At 44.1% G+C, this 15,306-nt stretch overlaps 1 protein-coding gene across 3 annotated transcripts in view; it reads left to right on the top strand.

Annotated features, from left to right (window-relative positions):
- The first annotated feature begins 1,150 nt into the window (after positions 1-1,150).
- LOC144496164 (coiled-coil domain-containing protein 102A-like) overlaps positions 1,151-15,306 on the top strand; it is a 528,300-nt gene continuing 514,144 nt past the window's right edge. For 2 of the 3 annotated variants that reach the window (XM_078217149.1, XM_078217151.1), the window contains exon 1: positions 1,151-1,215. The gene's annotated coding sequence lies outside the window, so the exon portion shown is untranslated. Of the gene's footprint in view, positions 1,216-1,814; positions 1,891-15,306 lie in introns of those variants that run through there. The other variant, XM_078217150.1, reaches the window with a different exon arrangement.

Genomic DNA, 15,306 nt, shown 5'->3' with positions numbered 1-15,306 from the left:
AATGTTGGACTGGTAAATATCACCGCCCATGGTACGATGTATAGAGCCTCATGGTAATGGACTCAGAATTTAACATTCGGGAAGCAGCCTGTATGGGAGAAATGGCACCATGCTTGACAATATCTGGGATCTGTAAATAATCAGAGCTTCACAATATAGGGTTCATGTTTAAACATACAAGTCTTAAGATCTCCACATGTCAAGAATAGAGAACCCAGCCGCCACTCTTAACTGCACGGAGAACTAGCTTTTGGCAAAATTGCTAAGCGAGTCCCCCTGTTTGCTCGGGACATTGAGGTACCGAAAGCTTTGTAAAATTCAGGCCCAGTTTTCCATCTCTAACTGAATGAAAGTAAATTAATTACCACAGTTCATTTATCCAGCAAAATGATTTAAAAAAATAAAGAGGCAGCAATGTGGATATAAATTTTTAAAAATGACAACTTCTAACTTTACGCAGAAAGCAGCACTCAGTGAACTATGGTGCCGTTTGAATATTAGAGAGAGATTTTTGAAGTACTGGAGCAACAATATCAGTTGCAGTGTGTACATTAGAATCATAGAATCCCTACAGTGCAGAAGGAGGCCATTCAGCCCATCGAGCCTGCATCGATCACAGTCCCACCCGGGCCCTATCCCAGTAACCCCATGCATTTACCCTAGCTAGCCCTCCTGACACTAAGGGGCAATTTAGCATGGCCGATCCACCTAACCCGCGCATCTTTGGACATTCTATGCATTTTAAAATGTAAGTAAGATATGCAGGTATTAAACAAGAAGAACTGATGAAAGATACATGCTGGTTAGAAGTAATTTCTGCCAAACAACACATTCGTAGCACTAAATGGAAAGGAATGGGTAAAATGCTGTGTGTTGTGGTGACCATTCCATGCCCCAGGTCAAATAGATTCTGCGAAATGGTAAATCTTTGATCCACTGGATGCTTAAATTTCAAAATGGTGTCATCTAATTAAATACATGTGTGACACTGTGAATAATAGGAAGAGTGCATGGAAATAATTAGTGCTTCCTGTGTCCTGATGCTTTATGTGCCATCTGACTCTTTTCCTGCTGACTTTATGAAGTGGCCGTCCCGACTTCTCAGCCAGATGTTAGTCTGTGAAAGTCTTAACCAGAGTCAGGCCGTATACAGAAGTGTCTGTGCAGTTAGCTCATCCTTAAGCAGGCGACGACCAGCGCCAGTATTTTGCAGAGGTAAGTTGATATTGGAAACAAGATGCAATGTTATAGTTTGCAATTGCGCTTATCACTACTTTATTGCAGCGTGCTTCACTGGGTTCGGAGCAACTATGAATTATATCAAACATAATTTCCTATGCAGACTGAGCGCTGGTGCAGATTCAACTCCCTCCCCAGCAATTTGACCACTGGTGATAATTTGAAACATAACTAGGAAAGATTATTCGTTGCTGTTAACAGTTCAAATTTACCATAGACTAAAGATTGCTGGAGTGCACGAAGACCTCAGGATGTTTGTGTTAAGACGTTGGGGGAAGAAAATCTTTCCACAGTCCCGAAGAGAGTTGTACTTTGCTGAATGAGACTGGGTAACAGCTTTTCTTTGCCAATGATTCTGGGCTAGACCCTTGCTTTTGGCAGCTAAATGTGCTTACAACTTGGTTCAAAACCCGAAACAAGCATAAATGATTTGGAGCAAACTGCATTCACAGAAACGGCTTGTTGTAGAGTTTTCTTTTCCGTCCACAATTGTACATCATTGTTTGCAGGCAGTAACAGGAAAGACACAGTATTCCTGCCTCGCTGGCCTGCCTCGCAGCTGTAGCGATGGAATGTCTTGCTAAAGTCAAGCTGTGGGTGAGGAGAAACAGAAGCTCTTCAGGAACTAGAAAGAGCGGAAAATTGATCCACGTAAGCTGTTCAACTGTTTGTTGCGAGTGAAATCGAAAGTCGCATACTCGATCCGGCTAACCATATGTTTTGGGTGGATTTTGCACGTTAAGAAATAGGGATACACTGGAGTAAGTTGTGGAATGAGCTGCGAATGATTCTGCAGCAGAAGGTCAGTTTGGAAAGCAGAATTGATTTGCTTAACTGTGCTGGTCTAAGAAGTAAGTGACCACTTAATAACAATCATACCTATATTTGAGTGCACTGGATATGATTTTATGAAAACTGAAGTATGCGTGTACAAGACAATATTAGTTATGGAACTGTATTTGGTATGAATCATGTTGTAAAGATATAGCAGTGCTTCCTCTGCATATTTATCTTTGCCCTCTGGAACTACTCAGCTTGGTTTAGTTGGTAGGATTCTCACCATGGATCAAAATGTTCTGAGCTGAAGCCTTGAATATGCAATCTGTGATGATAGTTGAGTGTAGTGCTGTGAGCACGTTTTGCACTGTCAGTGATTTCACGTGTCTGGTTCATCTGGACTTTAAAAATCCTGCAGCACTATTAGAGGAAGAGCGGGGGTTCCCACAATGCCCCTTTGTCCAGCCTCAAATCAAGCTGAGTAAAATAGATTAAGGGTGGCACGTTGGCACAGTGGTTAGCACTGCTGCCTCACAGGTTCAATTCCGGCAACTGTCTGTGTGGAGTTTGCACATTCTCCCTGTGTCTGCGTGGGTTTCCTCCGGGTGCTCCGGTTTCCTCCCACACTCCAAAGATGTGCAAGTTAGGTGGATTGGCTGTGCTAAATAGCCCCTTACTGTCCAAAGATGTGTATGTAACCCCCTGCTGACAACTATATGCTCTGACCAGCTGAGTTAAGTAAAGCTGTACCTGGGATGTGCTTGATACCTGGGATGTGCAGAGTACTGGGCTAATGGTAAGATACTTGGTAGTGTGGATGAACAGAGGGATCTGGGTGTCCATGTGCATAGATCCCTGAAAGTTGGCACCCAGGTTGATAGGGTTGTTAAGAAGGCATACGGTGTGTTAGCTTTTATTGGTAGAGGGATTGAGTTTCGGAGCCAGGAGGTCATGCTGCAACTGTACAAAACTCTAGTGCGGCCGCATTTGGAGTATTGCGTACAGTTCTGGTCGCCGTATTATAGGAAAGATGTGAAAGTGTTGGAAAGGGTGCAGAGGAGATTTACCAGGATGTTGCCTGGTATGGTGGGAAAATCGTATGAGGAAAGGCTGAGGGGCTTGAGGTTGTTTTTGTTAGAGAGAAGAAGGTTAAGAGGTGACTTAATAGAGGCATACAAGATGATCAGAGGATTAGATAGAGTGGATAGTGAGAGCATTTTTCCTCGGATGGTGTTGGCTAGCACGAGGGGACATAGCTTTAAATTGAGGGGTGAGAGATATAGGTTCTTTACTCAGAGAGTAGTAAGGGCATGGAATGCCCTGCCTTCAGCAGTAGTGGACTCGTCAACATTAAGAGCATTCAAATGGTTATTGGATAAACATATGGATGATATTGGAATAGTGTAGATTAGAGGGGCTTTAGATTGGTACCACTGGTCGGCGCAACATTGAGGGCCGAAGGGCCTGTACTGTGCTGTAATGTTCTATGTTCTATGATGTTATAAGGGGCTACTATGTAAATGTACAATTAACAGGATCCTGAGTTCTTAGCGGTTGGTGTTGAGCTAGGCTAAATTTCCTATTTACCAATAGATGTCAATACAGGCGTGAATGAAAAGGATTAGTGTATGCAGTTGCAATCTAGAGGAATAACCTATTAATAATAGCGCAGTGCCTCCTAAAATGGTAAGTATGTAAACCTTATATTAAGAAAAGGTTCAGGACAACCATGCAAAAGGAATAATAAAAATAAATTTATTTTCTTGCATTGTTGCATCTCATAAAACAGGTAAAGAGTCCCAAACTAAAGATTTTTCAATTAAACAGTTTCAACCCTGAGAAATGTTCAAATTATTACCAAGTGCTTGGATTTATAAACGTTGGGGCCCATACGTTGGTGCACATATGAAGAAAACACGCCCTCAACAACACACTGCTGATAGTATAGTCTGCAGTTACTCACGCAACCACGACACACACAGTCCAGAAAGGTCTGCGAGCGGGAAGGTGATGCAGCAGGAAAACAAAATGCAGCAAGCTGTCCGTGTAGTGACGCAGGTCCAGTGCGCTGAAGTCTGTCCTCCTCGGCAGTGCTACTTAGCAAGTTAGCTTCAGCTAATCCTCGTTCTCTCCGTCTTCTCAGTGAAAACTACACCCGGCGTTTATAGCTGACTGTCCCTCACCGGCAGTTTCTAGCAGAAACGTCCACGCTTGAGAGTACAAGACGATGCGCTTTACACTTTTTCTCAACAGTAATGAAAATAACAAACAGGACTAAACCTTGCTGCCTTTCACTTCAAACTGGAAAAAACGAGTTACTAAACTGCGACAAACACGAGCTTTAACTGCACAGTAATATTTGTGCCCATACGGTGAAGTATGTTAGTCTACAAATATTATTTGCCTCGACGTTAAAACTGGGTTTTTACCGCATGGAAACAGCTCCTCTTCCCCACGTGCGTCTCCCCTACTGCAGCTTCCTCTGCCTCCCGCCGTTTTTCTTTTTCCCTCCCCCTAAGTAATCTGATTGGCTTAAAGTGCAGCTCTCTAGAAAACGGATTGGCTTATCATAGAAATCATAGAAATCATAGAAACCCTACAGTGCAGAAGGAGGCCATTCGGCCCATCGAGTCTGCACCGACCACAATCCCACCCAGGCCCTACCCCCACATATTTTACCCGCTAATCCCTCTCACCTACGCATCCCAGGACTCTAAGGGGCAATTTTTTTAACCTGGCCAATCAACCTAACCCGCACATCTTTGGACTGTGGGAGGAAACCGGAGCACCCGGAGGAAACCCACTTAGCTTACATCACTCAAACAAACAGTATCTGTTCACGGTATTTGGCCCAGTAAACAGGATATTGAAACTCACAAGAAAACAAAGAACAATGGTAAATGTCTTTTTCATTAAATTTACCCATATTTCAAGAAAACACACTCTTTTCATTTTTCTTTCATTTATCCTTTTTTTTCAGGCCCCTACATGTAGGTTAGAAGGATTAGCAGGGTAAATATGTGAGGTTATAAGAATAGGGCTCGGGTGAGATGATCTGCCGAAGAGTCGGTGCAGACTTGATGGGCTGAAAGGCCTGTGCCTGTACTGTAGGGATTCTATGATTCTATGAGATTACTCAACTCTTTGCTGCTTTAGCATTGGTGGCCAATAAGGTTTGGGTTTGTATGCGGCTGACCTGAGAAAGAACAGCAAATCAGCTATTTGACGCCAATAATATTCAAAACTGCTTCTTCCTTCTGGGCTGAAATCTTCGTGTTTCTATATGGCAAATAGGATAGATAGCTCTCATATAGAGAGAGCACAGGCATTGGAGATACAATAAGCTGGTGTGCTGGATATAATATAATGATAGCTACATTTACCAATATAGCACAATCAAAGCACTTTGACTAGCTTGTTGTTTATAAAGCATTTTGAGATATTCTGAGAGATGTTACACAGCGCTAAATAAATGCAAATCTCTGACTGGGTTTGAGTTGCAGTGGAAATTTATGTCTTATGAGTTGATACATCTGGGGTGGCGCGGTGCCACAGTGGTTAGCACTGTTGCCTCACAGCGCCAGAGATCCGGGTTCGATTCTGGCTTGGGTCACTGTCTGTGCAGAGTTTGCACATTCTCCCTGTGTCTGCGGGTTTCCTCTGGGTGCTGCAGTTTCCTCCTACAGTCTGAAAGATGTGCTGGTTAGGTGCATTGGCCATGCTAAATTCTCCCTCAGTGTACCCGAACAGGCGCCGGAGTGTGGTGACTGGGGGATTTTCACAATAACTTCATTGCAGTGTTAATGTAAGTCTACTTGTGACACTAATAAATAAACTTTGAACAAAACTAAACTAGGTCTGCAGCTGTGGGGCTCTGAACTATCCAGTCCATTCACCAGCTTTTTAGAACTGATTAATATTTCTTTCACTTTTGGTGCTTTTTTGTGACATTGAGGCAGTAGCAACAGATCATGGGACTCGCAAATTGAGTTGCCGACAGAACAATCGATTCTCACAGCTATTCATTGTCCTTTTATTGTATACAAATCACAGCTGTCAACAGTGGAAATTGAGAATGAGATTTCTGACCCCAAAGATCTACTCAAGTTAAAAACATATGGAGCTGTCTTTCGAAACATCTTTGCAGTCATCTACTTCTGACTGAGCGCACACGGACTGATCGTAAATCAGTAAAGAGCAGCCCGCCTAATTATCTGATAAATGGTTTGCTGAAATGTATTAAATCTTGCAACATAAATTACTTCCTCATGCCTACCCGACAACATTTAAACAGGTACCGTTTTAAAACTGCAAATGAACCGTTGTATGCTAAGTGAGAGAAACTTCATCGACGTAGGGTTCTGCTACGTACATCTGGTGGGTTGCATGGGCAAGACAAAAAAATACAGGTTAGATTGGTAGCATGAAAGCCAATGACATTAGCCGATGCATTACCAAATGCCAAGTGAGCAGATGTATCACGTAAATCCAGGTGAAACTACGAGTGCTTCAGGATGGTGGAGATACAATCATAGTCCTAGGCTTACTATTTTCAGGCTGGAAAGGCAATATACATGCAGCATATTCCATCCATTCCACATGTAACTATTCCATTCTGGTCTAGTTTGGACCAGGGAGCGGCACGGGCTTGGAGGGCCGAAAGGCCTGTTCCTGTGCTGTATTGTTCTTTGTTCTTTTGACTTTGGCTGACAACGTTCCAGTCCAGGAGTCAGCATGTTAGTGTTTCACAGGGAAATTCAACTTTTCGCACTGAAACTGTACTTGCCGGTATCTTGCCGGATTAGCTGTAAAGACTCGCATTCCAATCATTATTCATTATTCTGTAAATTGAGTTTGTGTCTTTATATGCCCTGTTTGTGAACAGAACTCCCAGTCACCTGACGAAGGAGCAGCGCTCCGAAAGCTAGTGGTGTTTGCTACCAAATAAACCTGTTGGACTTTAACCTGGTGTTGTTAGACTCCTAACTGTGTTTACCCCAGTCCAACGCCGGCATCTCCACATCTTGCCGGTATCAGCCAGGAACATGAAACCTTAACAGAAGATGCTGGAGAAATTCAGCAGGTCTGACAGCATCTGTGGAGAGAGAATACAGCCAATGTTTCGAGAAATCTCAGGATGACCCAGACTCAAAACATTGGCTGTATTCTCTCTCCACAGTTGCTGTCAGACCTGCTGAGTCCCTCCAGCGTTTTCTGTTTTTGTTTCAGATTCCAGCATCCGCAGTATTTTGCCTTGAAAATGAAGCGGTACCCTGTTCGAAGAAATTGGCCGTAATTTTACCGTCCCGCCCGCCACGGGAATCGGAGCAGGCGAGGGACGGACAATGGAAAGGTCCGTTGACCTCAGGTGGGATTTTACGGTTTCGGAACAAGCGAGGCCATAAAATCCCGTCCACAGTGAAAGTTCAAAGGTGGGAGTTAGAAACAGCCAATTCAGTGTCAAATTCTCCGACTGTTGGCTGTACTCGAGATTAAGATGAGAACACTTAGGATGAGCTGATGATTTCAGGGAGTTGAAGCTGTATGTGTATTTGTGGTGGTGTTTGTCCCTAAGTAAATTATATACTGAAAAGAAGCAACTGAAATGCAATTCCTAAAAATGTTATTCCATAAGTGAGTTCTTGGAGAACTCTGAGCCGTTGACTAAAACAAAGTGAATTTTTCTTCAACACTGCTTGTAACTGCTCTTTAAAGTTAAAGAATAAACTTCCCTGGTGCAATGGGGAGGTGGTGGTGCAGTGATACTTTCACTGGATTAGTAATCCACAGACCCCGGACAAGATCTGGCGATTCGGGTCCAAATTCCATCACAACAGATGGTGAAATTTGAATTCACTAAAAACAAACCTGGAATTAAAAGCCTACTGATGACAATGAAACAATTATCAATTATCGTAAAGACCCATCTGGTTTGCTTTCGTGAAGGAAATCTCCCGTCCTTGCCAGGTATGGCCCACATGTGACTTCAGAGCCACAGCAATGTGGCTGATTCTCAAATGCCCTCTGAAATAGAGGGAAGTTAGGGATGAGCAATACATGCTGGTCCAACCAGTGACACCCACATCCTGTAAATGAATTTAAAAAATGTATTTCATCTGAACATTCCTAATAATGTACTTAAAATGCAAAGTTTTGGAAATAAAATATTTGATTTGATTTATTATTGTCACATGTATTAGTATACAGTGAAAAGTATTGTTTCTTGCGCGCTATACAGACAAAGCATACCGTACACAGGGAAGCATAATTAAGGACCCCACGCACCCCGGACATTCTCTCTTCCACCTTCTTCCATTGGGAAAAAGATGCAAGAAGTCACGTACCAACTGACTCAAGAACAGCGACTTCCCTGCTGCCATCAGACTTTTGAATGGACCTACCTCACATTAAATTGATCTTTCTCTACACCCTAGCTATGACTGTAACACTAAATTCTGCACTCTCTGATTTCCTTCCCTATGAACGGTATGCTTTGTCTGTATAGCGCGCAAGAAACAATACTTTTCACTGTACACTAATACATGTGACAATAATAAATCAAATCAAAAGGAAAGAAGAGTGCAGAATGTAGTGTTGCAGTCATAGCTAGGGTGTAGAGAAAGATCAACTTAACGTGAGGTGGGTCCATTCAAAGATCTGATGGCAGCAGGGAAGAAGCTATTCAGTTGGTATGTGTCCTCAGACTTTTGCACCTTTTTCCCAACGGAAGAAGGTAGAAGACAGTACCGGGGTGCGTGGGGTCCTTAATTATGCTGGCTGCTATTTCCAGGCAACAGGAAGTGTAGACAGTGTCAATGGGTGGGAGGCTGGTTTGTGTGATGGACTGGGCTTCGTTCATGACCCTTTGTAGTTTTTGCGGTCTTGGGCAGAGCAGGAGCCATACCAAGCTGTGATACAACTAGAAAGAATGCTTTCTATGGTGCATCTGTAAACGTTGGTGAGAGTCGTAGCGGACATGACAAATTTCCTTAGTCTTCTGAGAAAATAGAGGTGTTGGTGGGCTTTTTTAACTATAGTGTCGGCAAGAGGTCCAGGACAGATTGTTGGTGATCCGGACATCTAAAAACTTGAAACTTTCGACCCTTTCTACTTCGTCCCCATTGATGTAGACAGGGGCATGTCCTCCACTATACTTCCTGAAGTCGATGAATATCTCCTTTGTTTTGTTGACATTGGCGGAGAGATTATTGTTGTCGCACCAGTTCACCAGGTCTACCCCTTTCCTGTACTCTGTCTCGTCATTATTTGAGATCCAATCCACTATAGTAGTGTCATCAGCAAACTTGAAAATCATGTTGGAGAGGAATTTGGCCACACAGTCATAGGCGTATAAGGAGTATAACAAGGGGCTGAAGACACAGCCTTGTGGGGCACCGGTGTTGAGGATGATCATGGAGGAGGTGTCGCCTATCCTTACTGATTGCAGTCTGTGAGTTAGGAAGTTCAGGATCCAGTCACAGAGGGAGGAGCTGAGTCCCAGGCCACAGAGTTTGGAGATGAGTTTCATAGGAATAATGGTGTTGAAGGCTGAGCTTTAGTCGATAAATAGGGGTCTGACATCGGTGTCTTTGTTATCTAGGTGTTCCAAGGTTGTATGCAGGGCCAGGGAGATGGTGTCTGCTGTGTACCTGTTGCAGCAGCAGGCCAACTGTGAATCCAGGTAGTCCAGGAGGCTGGAATTGATTCGTGCCATAACTAACCTTTCGAAGCACTTCATAATGATGGATGTCAGAGCCACCGGAGATAGTCATTGAGGCACGCTGCTTGGTTTTTCTTTGGTACTGGGATGATGGTTGTCTTCTTGAAGCAGATAGGGGCCTCAGATTGTTGTAAAGAGAAGTTGAAGATGTCTGTGAATACCCCCGCCGGCTGGTCCGCGCAGGATCATAGAAATCATAGAAACCCTACAGTGCAGAAGGAGGCCATTCGGCCCATCGAGTCTGCACCGACCACAATCCCACCCAGACCCTACCCCCACATATTTACCCGCTAATCCCGCTAACCTACGCATCTCAGGACTCTAAGGGGGCAATTTTTTCAACCTGGCCAATCAACCTAACCCGCACATCTTTGGACTGTGGGAGGAAACCGGAGCACCCGGAGGAAACTCCACACAGACAGTGACCCGAGCCGGGAATCGAACCCGGGACCCTGGAGCTGTGAAGCAGCAGTGCTAACCGCTGTGCTACCGTGCCGCCCTGGATCTGAGTGCTCGTCTGGGTACCCCATCTGGGCCAGTCGCTTTCCGTGGGTTGATCTTCAAGAAGGCTGCTCTGACATCTGCAATGGTGACCTCGGATACAGGTTCGTCCGAGGCTTCCGGGACGGAGGACATGCTCTCGTTGACCCATAGTGATCGGTTTTACTTAAATTACAAATTACATTTTAGACCCTGTGGCAGTTTACTGTCATGATGTGTAATGTGTACCTATTCATGTTCTATAGTTTTGGTAAGCATTTTCTATCTGCATGCTTGTGGTAGAGGGGCCATTGTTCGTCTGATATAACCAGGGCAAAACCCAAACTCTCCATATTAGAATGGTCAACGTACACTGGGAAAAAGTGAACTAATTAATAAACAAGAGTAGCCAGGCCTGTGACAGCATGTGGCAGTGTTAGAGAGAGCACTGAGCAGGGGAACAGGTCAGCCCATACTGGCCCCTCCATACAGGAAGCATTGTCTGTGACAAGATGAGGGGCAGAGCCAGATAATTTAATATTTAATATCAGCAAGCTAGCCTAAAAAGCAGTTGGTCCTTAAAATGTTAGTGGCTTTGAATGGAGGAGTGGACCCCAGGTCAGGATGATAGTGGTGAGGGTCATAGCCCCATGGACTAATTCAGTGTTTGTGAGCGGGGGTTTGGCAGGAGCTTAGGGCAGCTTAAAGCCCCCGAGGGTGACGAAGGAGCCAGGTTGGGAATTAGAAACCTAGTCAAATCGACTGGTGGCACCCCTGAGGCTGAAACCATCTTAGGAGAACAAGAGGGAGACAGGACAGGCTTGCTGGGCAACAGAGAAAGCTTGGACAAGCCTGGTGAACGACTGTGTTGAGGAGCCGAGGATCTGAATAGGACAGAGATCAGGAGCATTAGACTGAATATTCTCTGTAAATTGAGGGGGAAGACCACTTTGATGACAGAGGAATAAACAAACCTTGTTTTATAACCTTCATGCAGTCCGCTCGCTTAAAGCGCACATTACATAAGGGTGCATTCAGACCCATAATCCTACTTTGAGTTTGTGTAGTAGTGTAAATCAGTCCGAATTGGAGTCAGGGTCCAACCTGTACCTGAAGGGAAGCAGACTTAGGGTTGGATTTTCCGGCCCTTCCCGCCAGCAGGATCTCCTGGACCTCCCAAAGGCGACCCCTGCGGTGGGATCCCTCGCGGCTAACGCAAATGAACATTGATCCATGTGGGACCGGCGGATCCTGCCAGCGACCAATGGCGAGCCGCCTCCATCATGGGAAAACCCACCCATGAGGGGGCTGGAAAATCATAGAATCCTTACAGTGCAGAAAGAGACCATTTGGTCCATCGAGTCTGCACTGACCACAATCCCATACAGGCCCCATCCCCATAACTTCATGTATTTATCCTGCTAACTCCCCTGACACTAAGGGGTAATTTAGCATGACCAATCAACCTAACCCGCACATCCTGGCCTTAGTCTTACTGGAGGAGGTCATCTCACTCTGTTTTACTTCAAAGTCAATTCAGACCTTGGCACTTATTGACACTCAGTAAGATCAGTGTGACTATAAATCTAAAACTTAATTTATATAGCAGTAATTTCCATGGGGGTCTCTGATCATCCACTGGAACCTCAGCAGAAGCACAAAGAAAATGTCTGCTTACTTTTTTTGTGTGTTGCCCCCAAGTTATGGTGGGAGATTAGGGGCTACCTGTGGAAATTTTACCTCATAGCATAGTTAGTGCACCATAAAAATATAATATCTTGGTAACCCAGGATTATAGGAAATCTATTGTATAGAATTCAACATGTAAAATAGAGATTCTCTTGCCTGCTTGTGTAAATCACGTTATTTGGACTTCTGATTTTTTAAAAATGAAATGCAATGTGCGATTGAAATGCAATGGGGCGGCACGGTAGCACAGTGGTTAGCACTGCTGCTTCACAGCTCCAGGGTCCCGGGTTCGATTCCCGGCTCGGGTCACTGTCTGTGTGGAGTTTGCACATTCTCCTCGTGTCTGCGTGGGTTTCCTCCGGGTGCTCCGGTTTCCTCCCACAGTCCAAAGATGTGCGGGTTAGGTTGATTGGCCAGGTTAAAAATTGTCCCTTAGAGTCCTGAAATGCGTAGGTTAGAGGGATTAGCGGGTAAATATGTGGGGGTAGGGCTTGGGTGGGATTGTGGTCGGTGCAGACTCGATGGGCCGAATGGCCTCTTTCTGCACTGTAGGGTTTCTATGATTCTATGATTATGTTTATTTCCAGTATAATAAAACTAACTCTAACTAACTGAATAAAAAGGATTACATAGGCCAACAACTGCAGTTGTCATAATAACTTTAATATGTTTGTATAACATTTGTCTGTCTACTGTTTTAGTGGAGGTCTAATTGATGCATTTTGAATGGGTTAACCGCTGTTAAAATAGCAGGTAGATTACTTATCCAAGATAAATGCAAAATACTGCGGGTGCTGGAATCTGAAACAGAAACAGAAAATGCTGGAAAGTCTCAGCAGATCTGACAGCATCTGTGGAGAGAGAATAGAGCCAATGTTTCGAGTCTAGATGACCCTTCGTGGGCCCGAAACGTTGGCTCTACTCTCTCTCTCCACCGATGCTGTTAGACCTGCTGAGATTTTCCAGCATTTTTCTGTAGATGACTTACCTGGCAGGTGTGAAACCGGGATCAGGCAGGGTACGAGGCTAGCTCATTGCACTTGGGGTGAGCTGATGCCTATCATGGTTTTCCTGGGTAGAGTAAACACTCAGGGTAGCCAATGAGGTTAAACCGAGGCTTTATCTGATGCAATTTTCCAAAACCATCTTGGCCTTTTGGCTAAGATGAAGCGTTGGGATCAAGCCCAGGAGGGGGTGTAATATCTCATCCTGTCAGCTTGGATCTTGTTTGATCAAGCCCAAAATATATATCCTTGTCTTGTCAGCTTGGATCTGGTATGTCCCTCATGTGGGGACTCTGATTGATCTTAATTGGCTTTTTGGATTAGGAATAAATTACCAAAAGGTATGAAAAAAGGTTTAAAGTTTATTTTTTATTAGTGTCACAAATAGGCTTATATTAACACTGCAATGAAGTTACTGTGAAAATCCCCTGGGTTGCCACACTCTGGCTCCTGCTCGGGTACACTGAGGGAGAATTTAGCATGGCCAATGCACCTAACCTAGATTATATACGCTGAATATTACGTCAATCACAATTGTATTGAAGCACCTCAGGGTGCAATTTGATCTACGTAGAAAACTTGAATCATAGAATCATTGAAACCCTACAATGCAGAAGGAGGCCGTTTGGCCCATTGATTCTGCACCGACCACAATCCCACCCAGGCCCTACCCCCATATCCCTACATATTTTACCCGCTAATCCCTCTAACCTACGCATCTCAGGACTCTAAGGGGCAATTTTTTTTTTAGCATGGGCAATCAACCTAACCCGCACATCTTTGGACAGAATATCATTGCACTTTCTTCAATGGTCGTTTTGACACATTTGTAATGTTGTTTCAGATATTTTATGAATAAAATGTATTTTTGGAACAAAAAACATAGCTCTATTATTATCATCAACGGTCATTAATAGTCTTGCATTTTTAGAATTTAAAACTGGGACATGTTTGAAATGCAAAATATATTGTTTGATTGCTGATAATCGTGCCCGATGCTTCATCTGAACTCAATGCCAAGGTTTTGTTTCAGTGATGGTTACTCCCCTCTTTCCTTCCTGAAACCGGCATGAAGTTATATTTAAAATTAACACGCACTTTTGATACGCAACGTCCTCTATGACCCTAAGTGGACTCTAAGGGCACAAGAACGCTTGTAACAGTGAACAGGCTTTGCCTTGCAAATGTTGGAAGTACTGTAGGTTGCATTACAGTAAGACCAATTCCAATTCTCTCCCTATACCTAGTGGTGCACTAAGGCAGACTTTTAACTGTTTCCATTGCTAGTAATTCCCGGAACAGGTCCCTAGTGTGTCATCAGGGACTTATAGCTTGAGGGGCAAAATTCCACATCAAGCATGGCTGACCAGCAATCTCTCTCACTCTTACTGCCAGCCATTGGCGTGTTTGGAAGGATTGGCAGGTTGGCACACTCAACTCGTTTTGACCACATTTTGGATGCATCTTCCTTGGCCATCAAGCCCTGGGATGGGATTCGAACCCGAAGCTTCAGACTCAGAGGCAGGGATGCTACCCAGTGCACCACAAGACTCGCTACATTATAGTAGGTGCTTGTACAAAGTTTCAGTTCATCATTTAGCGTGATGTATCCAGGATTAGATCCCCAGTGAAAGTAACTGGGCCCTGAAATTATTATCCCTACAATTACTTGCATTTTACCATTTAAAATATCCTCGAAAGGAGATCTTCTGGCAATTACAATAGACTCTATAAAATGTCGGAAGATCCACCACGTGAATTGTCAAAATATATATTTTCTGAGGTGAGGAGGAATTGCAGCAGAGAATAAATTTCATGCCTTTATCAGATACAACCCAATAATTAATTTCAAAATCCATCTCCACTGCAAGGCAAACTATTTTCATTGCTATAGAATCGGTCTGCTGTGTTAATCTGCAGTTTTTAGTTACAACAAATCCATCTCTAGCCCACTCAATGCTGGGGCATAGCATCTCACATTTAGTTAGATTGTTCCTGCACCTTATATCTCAAACTTCTTACCCACAAAGTTGTTGGAAGTATGAACTTTATTTATTTAGCGAGTACAAAGTTCCAAAGTCATGCAGTTTTTTCCGGTTCTGTTGTGTTGAATGCAGTTAGGCCTCTGCTGAATCCGGCGATTGGACACTCTTCTATGATGTGGTGTATAGTTTGCTCTCTCTCACAGGCACAGAGGGGACTGGCACTAATACCCTGGGTGGCGCGGTGGCACAGTGGTTAGCATAGTTGCCTCACAGCGCCAGGGATCCAGTTTTGATTCCAGCCTTGGGTGACTGTCTGTGTTCTCCCAGTGTTTGCCAGGATTTCTTCCGGGTGCTCCAGTTTCCACCCACGGTCCAAAGATGTGCAGGTTGGGTGGATTGGCCATGTTAAATT

Source organism: Mustelus asterias, chromosome 7 (genome assembly GCF_964213995.1).
Source record: "Mustelus asterias chromosome 7, sMusAst1.hap1.1, whole genome shotgun sequence".
In the NCBI taxonomy this organism is placed as follows: Eukaryota; Metazoa; Chordata; class Chondrichthyes; order Carcharhiniformes; family Triakidae; genus Mustelus; species Mustelus asterias.
This window is presented reverse-complemented; position numbering and strand designations above follow the sequence as displayed.